Raw genomic sequence first — 20,616 nt, 5'->3', positions numbered from 1 at the left:
CTCACAGTATGGACATTGCCATGTATTGCCCTGGCCACATCTGCAGTCCTCATGACTCCTTGCAGCATGCCTAAGGCATCTCACTGTACGGACATTGCCATGTATTGCCCTGGCCACATCTGCAGTCCTCATGCCTCCTTGCAGCATGCCTAAGGCATCTCACAGTACGGACATTGCCATGTATTGCCCTGGCCACATCTGCAGTCCTCATGCCTCCTTGCAGCATGCCTAAGGCATCTCACAGTATGGACATTGCCATGTATTGCCCTGGCCACATCTGCAGTCCTCAGGCATCCTTGCAGCATTCCTAAGGCATCTCACAGTATGGACATTGCCATGTATTGCCCTTGCCACATCTGCAGTCCTCATGCCTCCTTGCAGCATGCCTAAGGCATCTCACAGTATGGACATTGCCATGTATTGCCCTGGCCACATCTGCAGTCCTCATGCCTCCTTGCAGCATGCCTAAGGCATCTCACAGTACGGACATTGCCATGTATTGCCCTGGCCACATCTGCAGTCCTCATGCCTCCTTGCAGCATGCCTAAGGCATCTCACAGTATGGACATTGCCATGTATTGCCCTGGCCACATCTGCAGTCCTCATGCCTCCTTGCAGCATGCCTAAGGCATCTCACAGTATGGACATTGCCATGTATTGCCCTGGCCACATCTGCAGTCCTCATGCCTCCTTGCAGCCTAAGGCATCTCACAGTATGGACATTGCCATGTATTGCCCTGGCCACATCTGCAGTCCTCATGCCTCCTTGCAGCATGCCTAAGGCATCTCACAGTATGGACATTGCCATGTATTGCCCTGGCCACATCTGCAGTCCTCATGCCTCCTTGCAGCATGCCTAAGGCATCTCACAGTATGGACATTGCCATGTATTGCCCTGGCCACATCTGCAGTCCTCATGCCTCCTTGCAGCCTAAGGCATCTCACAGTATGGACATTGCCATGTATTGCCCTGGCCACATCTGCAGTCCTCATGCCTCCTTGCAGCATGCCTAAGGCATCTCACAGTATGGACATTGCCATGTATTGCCCTGGCCACATCTGCAGTCCTCATGCCTCCTTGCAGCATGCCTAAGGCATCTCACAGTATGGACATTGCCATGTATTGCCCTGGCCACATCTGCAGTCCTCATGCCTCCTTGCAGCCTATGGCATCTCACAGTATGGACATTGCCATGTATTGCCCTGGCCACATCTGCAGTCCTCATGCCTCCTTGCAGCATGCCTAAGGCATCTCACAGTATGGACATTGCCATGTATTGCCCTGGCCACATCTGCAGTCCTCATGCCTCCTTGCAGCCTAAGGCATCTCACAGTATGGACATTGCCATGTATTGCCCTGGCCACATCTGCAGTCCTCATGCCTCCTTGCAGCCTAAGGCATCTCACAGTATGGACATTGCCATGTATTGCCCTGGCCACATCTGCAGTCCTCATGCCTCCTTGCAGCATGCCTAAGGCATCTCACAGTATGGACATTGCCATGTATTGCCCTGGCCACATCTGCAGTCCTCATGCCTCCTTGCAGCATGCCTAAGGCATCTCACAGTATGGACATTGCCATGTATTGCCCTGGCCACATCTGCAGTCCTCATGCCTCCTTGCAGCATGCCTAAGGCATCTCACAGTATGGACATTGCCATGTATTGCCCTGGCCACATCTGCAGTCCTCATGCCTCCTTGCAGCATGCCTAAGGCATCTCACAGTATGGACATTGCCATGTATTGCCCTGGCCACATCTGCAGTCCTCAGGCCTCCTTGCAGCCTAAGGCATCTCACAGTATGGACATTGCCATGTATTGCCCTGGCCACATCTGCAGTCCTCATGCCTCCTTGCAGCATGCCTAAGGCATCTCACAGTATGGACATTGCCATGTATTGCCCTGGCCACATCTGCAGTCCTCAGGCCTCCTTGCAGCCTATGCCTAAGGCATCTCACAGTATGGACATTGCCATGTATTGCCCTGGCCACATCTGCAGTCCTCATGCCTCCTTGCAGCATGCCTAAGGCATCTCACAGTATGGACATTGCCATGTATTGCCCTGGCCACATCTGCAGTCCTCATGCCTCCTTGCAGCATGCCTAAGGCATCTCACAGTATGGACATTGCCATGTATTGCCCTGGCCACATCTGCAGTCCTCATGCCTCCTTGCAGCCTAAGGCATCTCACAGTATGGACATTGCCATGTATTGCCCTGGCCACATCTGCAGTCCTCATGCCTCCTTGCAGCATGCCTAAGGCATCTCACTGTACGGACATTGCCATGTATTGCCCTGGCCACATCTGCAGTCCTCATGCCTCCTTGCAGCATGCCTAAGGCATCTCACAGTATGGACATTGCCATGTATTGCCCTGGCCACATCTGCAGTCCTCATGCCTCCTTGCAGCATGCCTAAGGCATCTCACAGTATGGACATTGCCATGTATTGCCCTGGCCACATCTGCAGTCCTCATCTGCAGGCATCCTTGCAGCATTCCTAAGGCATCTCACAGTATGGACATTGCCATGTATTGCCCTTGCCACATCTGCAGTCCTCATGCCTCCTTGCAGCATGCCTAAGGCATCTCACAGTATGGACATTGCCATGTATTGCCCTGGCCACATCTGCAGTCCTCATGCCTCCTTGCAGCCTAAGGCATCTCACAGTATGGACATTGCCATGTATTGCCCTGGCCACATCTGCAGTCCTCATGCCTCCTTGCAGCATGCCTAAGGCATCTCACAGTACGGACATTGCCATGTATTGCCCTGGCCACATCTGCAGTCCTCATGCCTCCTTGCAGCATGACTAAGGCATCTCACAGTATGGACATTGCTATGTATTGCCCTGGCCACATCTGCAGTCCTCATGCCTCCTTGCAGCATGCCTAAGGCATCTCACAGTATGGACATTGCCATGTATTGCCCTGGCCACATCTGCAGTCCTCATGCCTCCTTGCAGCCTAAGACATCTCACAGTATGGACATTGCCATGTATTGCCCTGGCCACATCTGCAGTCCTCATGCCTCCTTGCAGCCTAAGGCATCTCACAGTATGGACATTGCCATGTATTGCCCTGGCCACATCTGCAGTCCTCATGCCTCCTTGCAGCATGCCTAAGGCATCTCACAGTATGGACATTGCCATGTATTGCCCTGGCCACATCTGCAGTCCTCATGCCTCCTTGCAGCATGCCTAAGGCATCTCACAGTATGGACATTGCCATGTATTGCCCTGGCCACATCTGCAGTCCTCATGCCTCCTTGCAGCCTAAGGCATCTCACAGTATGGACATTGCCATGTATTGCCCTGGCCACATCTGCAGTCCTCATGCCTCCTTGCAGCATGCCTAAGGCATCTCACAGTATGGACATTGCCATGTATTGCCCTGGCCACATCTGCAGTCCTCATGCCTCCTTGCAGCATGCCTAAGGCATCTCACAGTATGGACATTGCCATGTATTGCCCTGGCCACATCTGCAGTCCTCATGCCTCCTTGCAGCCTATGGCATCTCACAGTATGGACATTGCCATGTATTGCCCTGGCCACATCTGCAGTCCTCATGCCTCCTTGCAGCATGCCTAAGGCATCTCACAGTATGGACATTGCCATGTATTGCCCTGGCCACATCTGCAGTCCTCATGCCTCCTTGCAGCCTAAGGCATCTCACAGTATGGACATTGCCATGTATTGCCCTGGCCACATCTGCAGTCCTCATGCCTCCTTGCAGCCTAAGGCATCTCACAGTATGGACATTGCCATGTATTGCCCTGGCCACATCTGCAGTCCTCATGCCTCCTTGCAGCCTAAGGCATCTCACAGTATGAACATTGCCATGTATTGCCCTGGCCACATCTGCAGTCCTCAGGCCTCCTTGCAGCCTAAGGCATCTCACAGTATGGACATTGCCATGTATTGCCCTGGCCACATCTGCAGTCCTCATGCATTGCCTCCTTGCATGCCTAAGGCATCTCACAGTATGGACATTGCCATGTATTGCCCTGGCCACATCTGCAGTCCTCATGCCTCCTTGCAGCATGCCTAAGGCATCTCACAGTATGGACATTGCCATGTATTGCCCTGGCCACATCTGCAGTCCTCATGCCTCCTTGCAGCATGCCTAAGGCATCTCACAGTATGGACATTGCCATGTATTGCCCTGGCCACATCTGCAGTCCTCAGGCCTCCTTGCAGCCTAAGGCATCTCACAGTATGGACATTGCCATGTATTGCCCTGGCCACATCTGCAGTCCTCATGCCTCCTTGCAGCCTAAGGCATCTCACAGTATGGACATTGCCATGTATTGCCCTGGCCACATCTGCAGTCCTCATGCCTCCTTGCAGCATGCCTAAGGCATCTCACAGTATGGACATTGCCATGTATTGCCCTGGCCACATCTGCAGTCCTCATGCCTCCTTGCAGCATGCCTAAGGCATCTCACAGTATGGACATTGCCATGTATTGCCCTGGCCACATCTGCAGTCCTCATGCCTCCTTGCAGCATGCCTAAGGCATCTCACAGTATGGACATTGCCATGTATTGCCCTGGCCACATCTGCAGTCCTCATGCCTCCTTGCAGCCTAAGGCATCTCACAGTATGGACATTGCCATGTATTGCCCTGGCCACATCTGCAGTCCTCATGCCTCCTTGCAGCATGCCTAAAGCATCGCACAGTATGGACATTGCCATGTATTGCCCTGGCCACATCTGCAGTCCTCATGCCTCCTTGCAGCATGCCTAAGGCATCTCACAGTATGGACATTGCCATGTATTGCCCTGGCCACATCTGCAGTCCTCATGCCTCCTTGCAGCATGCCTAAAGGATCGCACAGTACGGACATTGCCATGCATTGCCCTGGCCACATCTGCAGTCCTCATGCCTCCTTGCAGACTAAGACACGTTCATGCAGATGAGCAGGGACCCTGGGCATCATTCTTTTCTTTTGGTGTGTTAACTGTGACCTTAATTGCCACCGTCTGTAAGATGTTAGCGTCTTAACGACCGTTCCACAGGTGCATGTTCATTAATTGTTCATGGTTCATTGAACAAGTATGGGAAACAGTGTTTAAACCCTTTACAAAAAAGAGCTGTGAAGTTATTTGGATTTTTACAAATTATCTTTGAAAGACAGGGTCGGGAAAAAGGGACGTTTCTTTTTTTTCCAGAGTTCATTAAATGTACTATTTCTATCAAAGAGTAGACTGTTAATGGATGCTAATATATTATTTATTCAATAATTACTCACACTTTGACAATGCTTGAAGACTGGCTATCTGGGATGCAAATGAAGATCTAAATGTATTGGCAAGTCTGATATCAATGTGTGAATATATTCATTGGAAAATCTTAAAATTACATAACCATCTAGAAGGTTCCATAAATAGACTGGTTATTCCACACCCTGCCCTTGTAAACCGGAGCTGTCTTTAAAGAAGAGAGACACTGAGGAGCACTATACGAGCTTCCTTCACCGTTTATGTTCCAACTTAACATCTATAAATATGTTATATTATATTATTAAAGTGTCAGTATTCTCATCTAAAGCCATCAAACATCACCTGGCATTGCTTTACAAAGAGTTCCAGTATCTCGCTGGGTGTGTGTGAGTGGAAGTAGTGAAAGAAGCCTTTTGAGACCTTCAGTGGTTATGACAGACTATTGGTTCATCTCAACCACCCTGATGTGTTCCGGTCGAATTGGACCGATTTACAAGTCTTCTCTCTGTAAAATGTAGTTCATTTAATCTGACTGTCGTAAGGTTCCACGACTTTGTCCACACAGGGCATCTGAACACACAAAATACATTTTTTATTACATTTTGGAAGTTTTATTTAACTTTTGTCCACCTGTGGTGTTCCCGGTCAAAAATGACCGGTCATTAGAAATTAATGGGTGAGACTACAATTAGTGTATAAAATTGAGTTCGGGCACATGCCCATTCATCAGATGGACTTCTTCTCCCAGACCACCACACTCCCCTTTTTGGCAACCCCTTTCATGGCAACCACCACGGGAACCTTTTCCCAATAGTATTTTTCCCCTACGGGAACCACACCTGTTGGCATTCTCACAAACAATCGCAACATCGTTTCATCGTATATAGAACTTTTCTCGCAGCTCTGGTATATAAAGCTTTTTTGAGGCCTTGCTTACAATTCATTCTGTGGCAGCACAATGACCAAATGATATTCTGTACGTGAGAATCTTGATATCTTCGATAATGACACTGGTGAGGAGGAGAGAGTCCTTGTTAAACTTTTACACAAAGTAGTCTGTGATAAATAGCGTGGCATGTTTCATCTGAGTATTTGTTAAAGTCAAAATAATCCATACGTTGTGTTTTTTTTACTCAAAAAACTAGTTGTATGAGCTCAGGACAAAGAGATCAATAGGCCATAAACAGCAAATAGAAGTTGAACTCAAGTTGATAAAAACGATCTAACACAACATTAGGTGTTAATATATGTATTATTATGGTTTATAATCAGTTATAATAGAGCGGCCATTTTTGACCGGGAACACAGAATTGATTAACATATGAAAGAAACACAAACAGGAGGATTAAGTCGTAGAGGGTGAAATCAGAAGGTAAGACTAAGTAAAGAGCATGAACACCTTCTCAATTACAAAGAGCAGTAGAGCTTTACTAACAACAACACACTCATTATCAGGACCCGGCACAGAACGGGGTGACCTTTAACCTGCCCAACATAAATCTGTCCTCAATGAGGACTGACACAGAGCTGGAAGGTGAAAGAAACATATATCTCATATATCCCGAATTTTCTATCTTTTTGGATTATATTCACTACAAATAGCCCTATCCATTCTAACACCATATCTAGAACATTAAAATACAACAACAGCAAGTTCTGTTGCATTGTAAGTATTTGGCATCAAATCATACGGGTTTCTCGAAATTCTGTGAAACATTTTTATTTTTAAATCCAAACACGGTTTTTGGAGGCCCTGACAGTGAACTGGGAGCCTATGAAAGACCCGAAGCAGACTAATCCAGCCAGGCCTGGAATAGAGCCCCATAATAAAGAGAGAAGACTCTACACAGCAGAAATAAGGCCTCTTAATGGGAAGATGAGACTCTACACAGCAGAAAAAGAGCACCATAATCAGGAGATGAGACTCTAAACACCATGAATAGAGCCCCACAATCAGGAGATGAGACTCTACACAGCATGAATAGAGCCCCAAAATCAGGAGATTAGAGTCTACACAGCAGAAATAGACCCATAATTAGGAGATTAGAGTCTACACAGCATGAATAGAGCCCCATAATCAGGAGATTAGAGTCTACACAGCATGAATAGAGCCCCAAAATCAGGAGATTAGAGTCTACACAGCAGAAATAGACCCATAATTAGGAGATTAGAGTCTACACAGCATGAATAGAGCCCCAAAATCAGGAGATGAGACTCTACACAGCATGAATAGAGCCCCAAAATCAGGAGATTAGAGTCTACACAGCAGAAATAGACCCATAATTAGGAGATTAGAGTCTACACAGCATGAATAGAGCCCCATAATCAGGAGATTAGAGTCTACACAGCATGAATAGAGCCCCAAAATCAGGAGATTAGAGTCTACACAGCAGAAATAGACCCATAATTAGGAGATTAGAGTCTACACAGCATGAATAGAGCCCCATAATCAGGAGATTAGAGTCTACACAGCATGAATAGAGCCCCAAAATCAGGAGATTAGAGTCTACACAGCAGAAATAGAGCCCCAAAATCAGGAGATTAGAGTCTACACAGCATGAATAGAGCCCCATAATCAGGAGATTAGAGTCTACACAGCATGAATAGAGCCCCAAAATCAGGAGATTATAGTCTACACAGCATGAATAGAGCCCCAAAATCAGGAGATTATAGTCTACACAGCATGAGTAGAGCCCCATAATCAGGAGATTAGAGTCTACACAGCAGAAATAGAGCCCCAAAATCAGGAGATTATAGTCTACACAGCATGAATAGAGCCCCAAAATCAGGAGACTATAGTCTACATAGCATGAGTAGAGCCCCATAATCAGGAGATTAGAGTCTACACAGCAGAAATAGACCCATAATTAGGAGATTAGAGTCTACACAGCATGAATAGAACCCCAAAATCAGGAGATTAGTCTACACAGCATGAATAGAACCCCAAAATCAGGAGATTAGAGACTACATAGCATGAATAGAACCCCAAAATCAGGAAATTAGAGTCTACACAGCATGAGTAGAGCCCCAAAATCAGGAAATTAGAGTCTACACAGCATGAATAGAGCCCCAAAATCAGGAGATTAGAGTCTACACAGCATGAATAGAGCCCCAAAATCAGGAGATTAGAGTCTACACAGCATGAGTAGAGCCCCATAATCAGGAGACTAGAGTCTACACAGCATGAATAGAGCCCCATAATCAGGAGACTAGAGTCTACACAGCATGAATAGAGCCCCAAAATCAGGAGACTAGAGTCTACACAGCAGGAATAGAGACCCATAAGCAGGTGATGAGTCTCTACACAGCAGGAATAGAGACCCATAACCATGATATTAGTCTTTACCCAGCAGGAATAGAGACCCATAATCATGAGATTAGTCTTTACTCAGCAGGAATAGAGACCCATAATCATGAGATTAGTCTTTACCCAGGAGGAATAGAGACCCATAACCAGGAGATGAGTCTTTACACAGCAGGAATAAGGTCCACAGTCAGGAGAAGAGTCTTTACACAGCAGGAATAAGGCCCACAGTCAGGAGAAGAGTCTTTACACAGCAGGAATAAGGCCCACAGTCAGGAGATAAGAGGAGACGCTGTGGAGGAAGGGATGGGCTTTCTATTTAAAATGGAGAAGAATACTGTGGTCCAAGCTCTCAATACGATGGTGTCTTTGCATACCTTGGATGCATAATGGAAGATCATTGCATGAAATGGGATTTCCCCTCTAGGTTCTTTACTCATGCATTAGTCTGGGCTTAGGCCCATGTTACAGAATAATATATAGCACAAGGAACCACGTCGCCTTAAAAAAAACTAAATCAATAACTCAACTTTAAGTCCTTTCAAGTCATAAATCGCAACACAAAGACAAAATGTAACTGTGGGAAATGAATGTTTCTCCTCACATTGTTTGTAGTGCACTGGTTTCCATGGAAACTGTTTATTGAAGATATCACTGTGAACATTTAAGACCCGTGCTACTGTAATGGCTCTGAAACAAAGCTTAGTCTACACTATATTGGAATTATGCGATTGATTTTCATTAAATCGCTTCGCTTAAAAATAAAAATAAAACCCTCAAGGAGAGAAGCGTAAGAAGCCGATAAGCCAGTTTTATGGGTATTCCTGTTCTGTGTTTCAGCTTTGAGGTTAATATTGTACACTAACATATCGACCATTAAATGACACCAGGAAATACGTGAATGGCTGTCCTAGAATACAAAATGGCAGAATCATGGGAGCTGAGAACAAAACAGTCAACTTCAAAGATGAAACTTGCGCCACAATGAGCGTGTACCAGACAGCCTCCATTAGTTACCTGCTTGCCAACGTACTATATGGCCTTAAAGAGAGTAAAGAGCGGCAGAAGTGAGTGACAAGAGAATGAGAGTCTTCAGCGCTAATGTATAAATCATACAAATTATTGAAATGAACTGAACATATCGATCTATTCTAAACAGTGGAACCACAAAGTTTGGTCAGAAGAGAGGGACCTGCCCCAAAACCCATCAATGATTCTATGTTTTACAAATAAACCTAACAATATAGATAAACACGTTTTAGCATTGCACTTTTTTGAAAACATCTTAGATAATGTAATCCCAAGGGTCGCAGAACAGGTGTGGTGTCAGGAACTGAATCAGGAAGTTAATCCAATGTGGTGTCATGAACTGAATCAGGGAAGTTAATCCAGTGTGGTGTCATGAACTGAATCAGGGAAGTTAAACCGGTGTGGTATCATGAACTGAATCAGGGAAGTTAATCCAGTGTGGTGTCAGGAACTGAATCAGGGAAGTTAATCCAGTGTGGTATCATGAACTGAATCAGGGAAGTTAAACCGGTGTGGTGTCATGAACTGAATCAGGGAAGTTAATCCAGTGTGGTGTCATGAACTGAATCAGGGAAGTTAAACCGGTGTGGTGTCAGGAACTGAATCAGGGAAGTTAATCCAGTGTGGTGTCATGAACTGAATCAGGGAAGTTAATCCAGTGTGTTGCCAGGAGTCTTTGGATGCATATTTCGAAGGAGAAAGTGTACATCCCACCAGCAGCGTGTTATCATTATTATAATTATTATTTTAACTTTTGTCTCTCTGTGTTTCATAATTTACCTTCGATTCGCAAGAGGCTGTATGTATCTCACAGGTAAAAGCATCTGAGCGAGCGAAAATGCGCCCCTCTGTCTCTCTTTCTGATCGTCTGGTTCAAACGAGGATGACATTGTTGCTGCCCGTAGCAGTGAATGCAAGGGAAGCCAGTGAGCATTTTGCCTCAATTGACAGCAAAAAAAATTTCAAAATTAGCCAATCAGCGTTGAGCGAGCTGAACTGTGAACGGTCATGGTGATGAAGAAGAAAGTTTAAAGGAAAGACAGTTGGAGGAGGTTTGTTGTCCCTCCTGTCAAATCACTTTGAGGTCAAACATCATTAACAGAAACAACTTGAATTGTTGCATCTCGTTGTGTTGTTGTCCTCCGGTGACTAGCTACTTAGCTAAAATTTGCCCTTTCTTAAAGTAACCATGTATGGAGATAGGGATTTGGACTTGTGGTTTTTACTTAATTCTCTGTACTGGCCAATGATTATAAGGGCGATTCTGATCCAAACATTAATTATACATTGTTGTGCCCCTGGCCCTAACGTTGCCCGTGAATGGAAGTTAGGCTAGTTAGGCTAGTGAGCAAGCATTTTAGCCAGGTAGTCTAGAACGACAAAAAATATAAGCGTGTACTGTATGACAGACCGTTTCCTCAACATGGAAGAGAGGAGGATGGCATTGGCGTTTCTCTACAAGTAGGGTGAGTCAACATGCTTTTCTACTTGCACGAACACACACACGTGCAAACACAAAACAGAACCATGGCCAACCATATCATATTTAGTTTATGTTGATTGGATTCAATATTTTTTGGGGGTATCTTTTAGTTGTCACTGTATTAAACTAAGCAGAAGTGATTTTGATGATGTTGAAATGGTGCTGGAATAGTGGAGACAGTTCCTGTTTTCTTTGCGACTTGAAATATCTGTCTGTGGATCTAAATCAAAAGTTGTTTAGAGCCGAAAATGTCATAAACATTAAGTTCCTTGACCATACTGTATGTTACAAGGCAATATGTATTGTGGACTTCACTAGACGGAGGTTGCTATCCGGTTTTCTGATAAAACAAAGGTCTGGTTGAATTTATTCTGCCACGGTCTTCTTATTGTCTCATCCTTTAGTCCTGTATATCACTGTGGAAAGGCTTAAAGATTAACAGCGAACCACGCAATTATCACAACGCATACAGTGTAGATGATCATACGGCTTCCCAAGTGATTTCACCAACACACCTCTACTGCATCACACACACTACACACACACTACACACACTACACACACACACACTACACACACACTACACACACTACACACACTACACACACTACACACACACTACACACACACTACACACACTACACACACACTACACACACACACACACTACACACACACTACACACACACTACACACACTACACATGCACCACACACACACTACACACACTACACACACACCACACACTACACACACACTACACACACCACACACACACTACACACACACACTACACACACACCGTTTCCACGTCATCCTCTTTCAACTTCTATGTGTTTTGAGATCCATAGGCTTTCTTTCATGCATGTGGACATATAAGGGGATACTTGGTCTCTGCTCCCCTCCAATCCCACTCCATCTCTTCCCACTGATGATTTAATAGAAACAGAGAGAGACGGACATATGAGCAATGAACCTCTCAGCCAAACCCTGTCTGTCTTCAATATATCTGTGTCCTACATTATTGGCACTGGCTCTGTGTGGAACGAGTGCATGTGTCTGAAGGCTGCACAATCTACTTGTCACTTACATCTCGCTAGATTGATTGCTTGCTTTCATTTTACTCCTGCGACTCTTTCATACTCTTGCTTGTGCCTGTAGTTTTTTTAATCTCCCGTTAACATTATGACCCACGGACATGTTTGTAATGACCTGTAAAAACACCCAGGTAATGGCTAGAATGGGTCCAATGGAATACTATACATTATCTTTCTGTTACATCTATAAGAACACTACTCTTACATCACAATACAATACATTTAAGTAATTTAATACAGTTCAAATGTTAACCAATGAGATGCCTTGAAATGAAAGCAACTTCCAAAAAATGATGATAATTATGTCTGATCTGATCTCTCAAACAATGTAAAGTAGTCTTCCGGAGACACCTGAAACCCCACCTCTTCAAGGAATACCTAGGATAGGATAAGTAATCCTTCTCACCACCCCCCCCCTTAATGATTTAGATGCACTATTGTAAAGTGGCTGTTCCACTGGATGTCAGAAGGTGAATTCACCAATTTGTAAGTCGCTCTGGATAAGAGCGTCTGCAAAATGACTTAAATGTAATGTAAAGTATGTTTAGATAGGTGTAATATAGGTGTAATATAGGTGTAATATAGGTGTAATATAGGTGTAATATAGGTGTAATATAGGTGTAATATAGGTGTAATATAGGTGTAATATAGGTGTAATATAGAGCAACGCCTGTTGATTCTTAATCTGAGGGAATCCTGATATTGACATAGTGACAACAGTAATTAATGAGGCAGTCTCGACAGCGCAGGTGAGTCAGAGAAACATTTTAGCTCTGTTTGACCCCTTTAGGTTAATGTATTCATATATGTAAATAGCTTACCATAGCTTTTATGCAAATAAGGCACATATAACTTTATTTATTTGAACACAAAATAAAATAAAATAAATACCTGATGTCATTAGGAAATGTACAGTACCAGTCTAAAGTTGAGACACATCTACTCATTCAAGGTTTATTTTTTTATTCCATTTTTTTTCTACATTGTAGAATTATAGTGAAGGCATCAAAACTATGAAATAACACATGTACCAGTAGTAACCAAAAAACTGGTAAACAAATCAAAATATATTTTTGATTATACAAACCAGATGGGATGGCGTATCGCTGCAGAATGCTGTCGCCATGCTGCTTAAGTGCGTCTCACAAAGACACGGCTGTTGGAACTAAACATTTCAAATTTGGACTCATCAGACCAAAGGACCGTTTTCCACCAGTCGAATGTCAATTGTGTGTGTTTCTTGGCCCAAGTAAGTGATTCACGCAGTCTCCTCTGAACAATTGATGTTGAGATGTGTCAGTTACTTGAACTCTGTGAAGAATTTATTTGTGCTGCAATCTGAGGTGCCGTTAACTCTAATGAACTTATCCTCTGCAGCAGAGGTGACTCTGAGAGCAAGTTTCATCATAGCGATTGAAGGTTCATGCGACTGCACTTGAAGGAACTGTCAAAGTACTTGAAATTTCCCGGATTGACTCACATCTTAAAGTAATGATGGATTGTCTTTTATCTTTGCTTATTTGAGCTCTTCATGCCATAATATGGACTTGGTCTTTTACCAAACAGGGCTATTGTCTGTATACCTTGTCACAACACAACTGATTGGCTCAAACACAATAAGAAGGAAAGAACATCCACATATTTACTTTTAACAAGGCACACCTGTTAATTGAAATGCATTCCAGGTGACTATCAGGTGACATCATGAAGCTGGTTGAGAGAATGCCAAGAGTGTGCAAAGCTGTCATCAAGGCAAAGAGTGGCTACTTTGGAGAATCTAAAATCTAAAATATATTTTGATTTGTTTAACACTTTCTCGGTTACAACATAATTCCATATCTGTTATTTCATCGTTTTGATGTTTTCACTATTAAGGTACAATGTAGAAACTATAAAAAATAAATATAATCCCAGGAATGGGTCTAAACGTTTGACTAGTACTCTATATATGAGTACATTCTAACAAAAAAAGTAACATTTGACAATAAATATATATTTTTCAAACAGCTGAAAATACAATATTTATTATTTATTAATTTCAGAATCAAGGAAATTGGAAATTGGCAGAGGGAAAGGGGGAGCGAGAGAGGGGGGGTAGAGAGAGAGAGAGAGAGAGAGAGAGAGGGGTTAGAGAGAGAGAAGGGGGAGAGAGAGAGAGTTTAGAGAGAGACAGGGGAGAGAGAGAGAGAGTTTAGAGAGAGAAAGGGGAGAGAGAGAGGGGGAGATAGAGAGGTTAGAGAGAAAAAGGGGGAGAGAGAGAGAGAGAGGGGTTAGAGAGAGAGAGGTTAGAGAGAGAAAGTGGGAGAGAGAGAGAGAGAGAGGGGGGTAGAGAGAGAAAGAGATGAGAGAGAGAGAGAAGAGGGGGAGAGAGAGAGGGGGGTACGGAGAGAGAGAGAGGTTAGAGAGAGAAAACGGGGAGAGAGAGAGAGGGGGGAGAGAGAGAGAGAGAAAGGGGGAGAGATAGATAGGAGGGGGGGGCAGAGAGGGGTAGAGAGAGAAAGAGAGAGGGGGTAGAGAGAGAGAGAGGTTAGAGAGAGAAAGGGGGGAGAGAGAGAGAGAGGGGGGTAGAGAGAGAGGTTAGAGAGAGAAAGGGGGGGGAGCGAGAGAGGGGGGTAGAGAGAGAGAGAGGGTAGAGGGGGAGAGAGAGAGGGAGAGAGAAAGGGGGAGAGAGAGAGAGAGAGGGGGAGAGAGAGAGAGAGAGAAAGGTTAGAGAGAGAAGGGGGAGAGAGAGAGAGGGGGGGGGAGAGAGAGAGAGAGAGGGGGGAGAGAGAGAGAGAGGTTAGAGAGAGAAAGGGGGAGAGAGAGAGAGGGTGGAGGGGGTAGAGAGAGAGAGAGAAAGGTTAGAGAGAGAAAGGGGGAGAGAGAGAGAGGGGGGGTAGAGAGAGAGAGGTTAGAGAGAGAAAGGGGGAGAGATAGAGAGAGGGGGGAGACAGAGAGAGAGAGAGAGAGAGAAAGGGGGAGAGAGAGAGAGAAAGGGGGAGAGAGAGAGAGGGGGTAGAGAGAGAGAGAGGGGGTAGAGAGAGAGAGAGGTTAGAGAGAGAAAGGGGGAGAGAGAGAGAGAGGGGGGTAGAGAGAGAGGTTAGAGGAAGAAACAGGGAGACAGAGAGAGAGGGGGGTAGAGAGAGAGAGAGAGGTTAGAGAGAGAAATGGGGGGAGAGAGAGAGGGGGTAGAGAAAGAGAGGTTAGAGAGAGGGGGGGAGAGAGAGGGGGGTAGAGAGAGAGAAAGGTTAGAGAGAGAGAAAGGGGGAGAGAGAGAGGGGGGTAGAGAGAGAAAGTTTAGAGAGAGAAAGGGGGGAGAGAGAGAGAGGAGGGGTTAGAGAGAGAGAGAGAGAGGTTAGAGAGAAAGGGGGGGAGAGAGAGAGAGAGAGAGGGGGTAGAGAGAGAAAGAGATGTTAGAGAGAGAAAGGGGGAGAGAGAGAGAGGGGGGTAGGGAGAGAGAGAGAGGTTAGAGAGAGAAAAAGGGAGAGAGAGAGAGAGGGGGAGAGAGAGAGAGAAAGGTTAGAGAGAGAGAAAGGGGAGAGAGAGAGAGAGAGAGGGGGGGTAGAGAGAGAGAGAGGTTAGAGAGAGAAAGGGGGGTAGAGAGAGAGAGATAAGAGAAACAGGGGACAGGGAGAGAGAGAGAGAAAGGGGGGAGAGAGAGAAAGGGGGGAGAGAGAGAGAGGGGGGTATAGAGAGAGAGAGGTTAAAGAGAGAAAGGGGGAGAGAGAGAGAGAGGGGGTAGAGAGAGAGAGAGGTTAGAGGAAGAAACAGGGAGACAGAGAGACGGGGGGTAGAGAGAGAGAGAGAGAGGTTAGAGAGAGAAATGGGGGGAGAGAGAGGGGGGTAGAGAGAAGAGAGGTTAGAGAGAGAAAGAGGAGGAGAGAGAGAGAGGGGGGTAGAGAGAGAGAGAGAGAGGTTAGAGAGAGAAAGGGGAGAGAGAGGGGGGAAGGGGGGGAGAGAGAGAGAAAGTTTAGAGAGAGAAAGGGGGAGAGAGAGAGAGGGGGGGTAGAGAGAGAGAGAGAGGTTAGAGAGAGAAAGGGGGAGAGAGAGAGGGGGGGATAGAGAGAGAGAGAGAGAGAGAAAGAGAGAAGGAGGGGTTAGAGAGAGAGAGAGGGGGGTAGGGAGATAGAGAGAGAGAGGGGGTAGAGAGAGAGAGAGGGGTAGAGAGAGAGAGAGGTTAGAGAGAAAGGGGGAGAGATAGAGGGAGAGAGAGAGGGGGTAGAGAGAGATAACGTGGGAGAGAGAGAGAGGGGGGTAGAGAGAGAGAGGGGGAGAGAGAGAGAGGGGGGGAGAGAGAGATAGAGAGAAGGGGGTAGAGAGCGAGAGGTTAGAGAGAGAAAGGGGGGAGAGAGGTTAGAGAGGGGGTAGAGAGGGAGAGGTTAGAGAGAGAAAGGGGGAGAGAGAGGTTAGAGAGGGGGGGTAGAGAGAGAGAGAGAGAGAGAGAGAGAGAGAAAGGGGGAGAGAGAGGGGGTAGAGAGAGAGAGAAAGAGAAGGAAAGGTACAGAGAGAGAGAGAGAGAGAGAGAGAGAGGGGGTAGAGAGAGAGAGAGAGAGAGGTACAGAGAGAGAGAGAGAAGGAAAGGTACAGAGAGAGAGAAAGAGAGGGAAGAACGGAATGAAGGAAGGAAGGAAGGAAGGAAGGGTACACAGAGAGAGAGAGAGGGAAAGAAAGGTAGAGAGAGAGAAGGAAAGGTACACAGAGAGAGAGGTTAGAGAGAGAAGAAAGGAATGAAGGAAGGAAGGAAGGAAGAGTACACAAAGAGAGAGAGGGAAAGAAAGGTAGAGAGAGAGAGAGAAGGAAAGAAAGAGAGTAACCATTTCTCCGTCTGGTCGCCCCTTGATTCATGGGTAGTTTTCCACACAATGAACTGCTTTCTTCAGGTTCTGCTGCCTGTCTTTCCCCAGAACCTTTTCCCCCTGCGCTGCCACACACCTTGGCTGTCCTAAGGTGTGGATGTAGGGCAGGGCGATATATCGGTATGGATCATCTACCTCCATGTATGGAGATTAATAAAACCGTCTATAAAGACATTGTGTTTAAAGTGCTAAATAAATAATATGTTCTATAAACTAGACTACTTATCTTTAAGTTTTGTCCTAGTTTGGTTGAGTATAAAACCATCAGAATGGACATTAAAGCCATTAAATCCACTTAGGATGTATCTGTTGCCATCCTAGATTCCTAGGCACTACTCATTACTTAAACAAATGCTGATGGTGTAACAATGCCAGTTTACTGATGGTGTAACAATGTCTTTACGTAAAGGCCCAGTGCAGTCCAAAAAATATTGTTTTTCTTCCTGTGTCTTGCATCAAATTGTACAACAGCTGATGAAACTAAGACTATACAAGTGTGAATGTGATCAGTGTTATTTCCTGATAGTTGCTGGTTGAAAATACAATCTTCACAGGACCTTCTAACCATCCAGTTTTGCATGGTTGGTTGGAGTTTCGGCTTGCCTGGTGACATCTCTAGGCTGTGAATTAGGTAATATACTATACTATATACTATACTATATAATGACAAAGAGAGTTTCACAGTGTTTTCCATAAGTGCAGGCTGTCGGCTAAATGGGTGATAACAGACTCACTGTCAGAACGGCTATTTTTTTAAACTTCATTAAATTAAATTGGCTTCGTTTCATTTAAAAGTTTAAATTCACTAGTCAGACAGTTAGTTTAGCCTTCTCCCGTGAAAATGAATGATGTGCATCTTCTATGGATCTATTGACAGGACAGGCGTCTGATTAAGTTTTTCAATCATATCTGTGGGTCTATTCACCTGACTTTGTATGAAAGTGGGGGTGAACAATCATTTTCCTACAATTCTATATTGCTTCTTAACTGGGAATCTATGATTACTTGACAAAATACCACATTTTTTCTTAGGTTTTCACCACAATAAACCATATTGAATGAATAGACTAGATTTAGTTTTTTTCTGACAAGATTACTAATCTAACACCTTCCCTTAGTCCCACCCACAGTGATTGATTGACAGGTCTGAAACCCTACCAACTCCGTGACTCACAAACATCCTGCCCCCTCTCCTGACAGTCCCACCCAGAGTAATTGATTGACAGGTCTGAAACCCTACCAACTCCTTGACTCACAAACATCCTGCCCCCTCTCCTGACAGTCCCACCCACAGTGATTGATTGATTGACAGGTCTAAAACCCTACCAACTCCGTGACTCACAAACATCCTGCCCCCTCTCCTGACAGTCCCACCCACAGTGATTGATTGACAGGTCTAAAACCCTACCAACTCCGTGACTCACAAACATCCTGCCCCCTTCTCCTGACAGTCCCACCCACAGTGATTGATTGACAGGCTGTACTGTTAAAGGGACAGATTACAAAATTACCAATTTACAAAATGAAACATTTGGTTTCCATACCCTAAGTGTTCACAACAGCAGAGCCAATAAAATATTTAATTAGAATTACAAACATAATTGTGGCAATTTCATATCTTGCAGTAAAACTGTAAATATGACTCTCTTTTCAAGAGAAGACAGGTTTAATAAAACCTTTAAAAAAAGGTAATCTTACCTAGAAAGTAGTACTTAGGTGATATCCAAAACAACTAACACCAAACTGAATTCATACATTTGAATCGTAAAGTCATGTCTTTCTACTCAATACCACAACTCATTAAACCAATATGGGAGGTATGTAACCTTCCTTCATTGAACGGGGCTCGTCAGTTCAAGAAAAAAAATCTTATTTACAATAATGGCCTACCCCAGCCAAACCTGGATGATAGTGGGCCAATTGGGTACTGCCCTATTGGACTCCCCCAACCACAGCTGGATGTGATACAGCCTGGATTTGAACCAAGAACTGTGGCGTTGCCACTTGCACTGAGATGCAGTGCCTTAGACCACTGCGCCACTTGGGAGCATAAAGTTTTTAAAGTATTCAATAACTTAGCTGAGTATTTCAGATGGAACCAAGGCATTAGAATGTACCAGAGGCCACCAAAATGGGGGGGGGGGGGGGTGCACGTAATTCCGTCAATAATTCTCGGCATTCATCAGACTGGTATTGACATCACCGATAGCTTTCAGAATTCGTTCAAATTAATTGGATGCAGTCGCGGCAGCCCCATTCTCATTGACAACAATTAAGTGAAGCGAAACCCCCACGGCTGGAGCCCCACAAAACACGTCATTATCGACTGTGAGAGCAGCCTTTCAACTGGTGGGATCTGTGAGAGCAGCCTTTCAACTGGTGGGATCTGTGAGAGCAGCCTTTCAACTGGTGGGATATGTGAGAGCAGCCTTTCAACTGGTGGGATCTGTGAGAGCAGCCTTTCAACTGGTGGGATCTGTGAGAGCAGCCTTTCAACTGGTGGGATCTGTGAGAGCAGCCTTTCAACTGGTGGGATCTGTGAGAGCAGCCTGGTGGGATCTGTGAGAGCAGCCTGGTGGGATCTGTGAGAGCAGCCTTTCAACTGGTGGGATCTGTGAGAGCAGCCTTTCAACTGGTGAGATCTGTGAGAGCAGCCTGGTGGGATCTGTGAGAGCAGCCTGGTGGGATCTGCGAGAGCAGCCTGGTGGGATCTGTGAGAGCAGCCTTTCAACTGGTGGGATCTGTGAGAGCAGCCTTTCAACTGGTGGGATCTGTGAGAGCAGCCTTTCAACTGGTGGGATCTGTGAGAGCAGCCTGGTGGGATCTGATTATCATTACGTATATTACCGTCTTACTGCGACTAGTTTTCTACGTGTCTTTTGATTGTTATTGATTTTGTACTGTTGAGGGAACTTGCATTTCCCTGCACCTTTTGAATCTGCTGTAAACGGTGTATGTGACGAATACACAGAGTAACATCAGCTTCAGCTACACCGACTGGACAAAACATTAGGAACACCTGATCTTTCCGTGACATAGACTGACCAGGTTAATCCAGGTGAAAGATATGATCCCGTATTGGTGTCACTTGTTAAATCCACTTCAATCACTGTACATAAAGGGGAGGAGACAGGTTAACAACACTGTCATCTCAGATTTTCAAAATATGCTTTTGAACCATAGCAAATCACTAATTTGTGTAATAGTATGCTAAGCTAGCTTAGCATTTTGAGTAGCATTTAGCACGCAACATTTTCACAAAAACCAGATAACCAAATAAATAAAATCGTTTACCTTTGAAGAGCTTCGAATGTTTTCAATGAGGGGACTCTCAGTTACATAGCAAATGTTCAGTTTTTCCTGAAAGAATCTTTGTGTAGGAGAAATCGCTCCGTTTTGTACATCACATTTGGCTACCGAAACGAACCGAAAATTCAGTCACCAAAACGTCAAACTTTTTCCGAATTAACTCCATAATATCGACCGAAACATTGCAAACGTTGTTTAGAATCAATCCTCAAGGTGTTTTTTCACATATCTCTTCATTGATATGCCGTTCGTGGAAGCCTGCTTTACCCTCAGAATTGCATGGAAAAATACCAGCAGCTGAAAAAGACGCACCAATTTCGACGGAGGACACCGGG

The sequence above is a fragment of the Oncorhynchus masou genome, chromosome 32 (genome assembly GCF_036934945.1).
Source record: "Oncorhynchus masou masou isolate Uvic2021 chromosome 32, UVic_Omas_1.1, whole genome shotgun sequence".
NCBI lineage: Eukaryota > Metazoa > Chordata > Actinopteri > Salmoniformes > Salmonidae > Oncorhynchus > Oncorhynchus masou.
Note: the sequence above shows the minus strand (reverse complement) of the source record.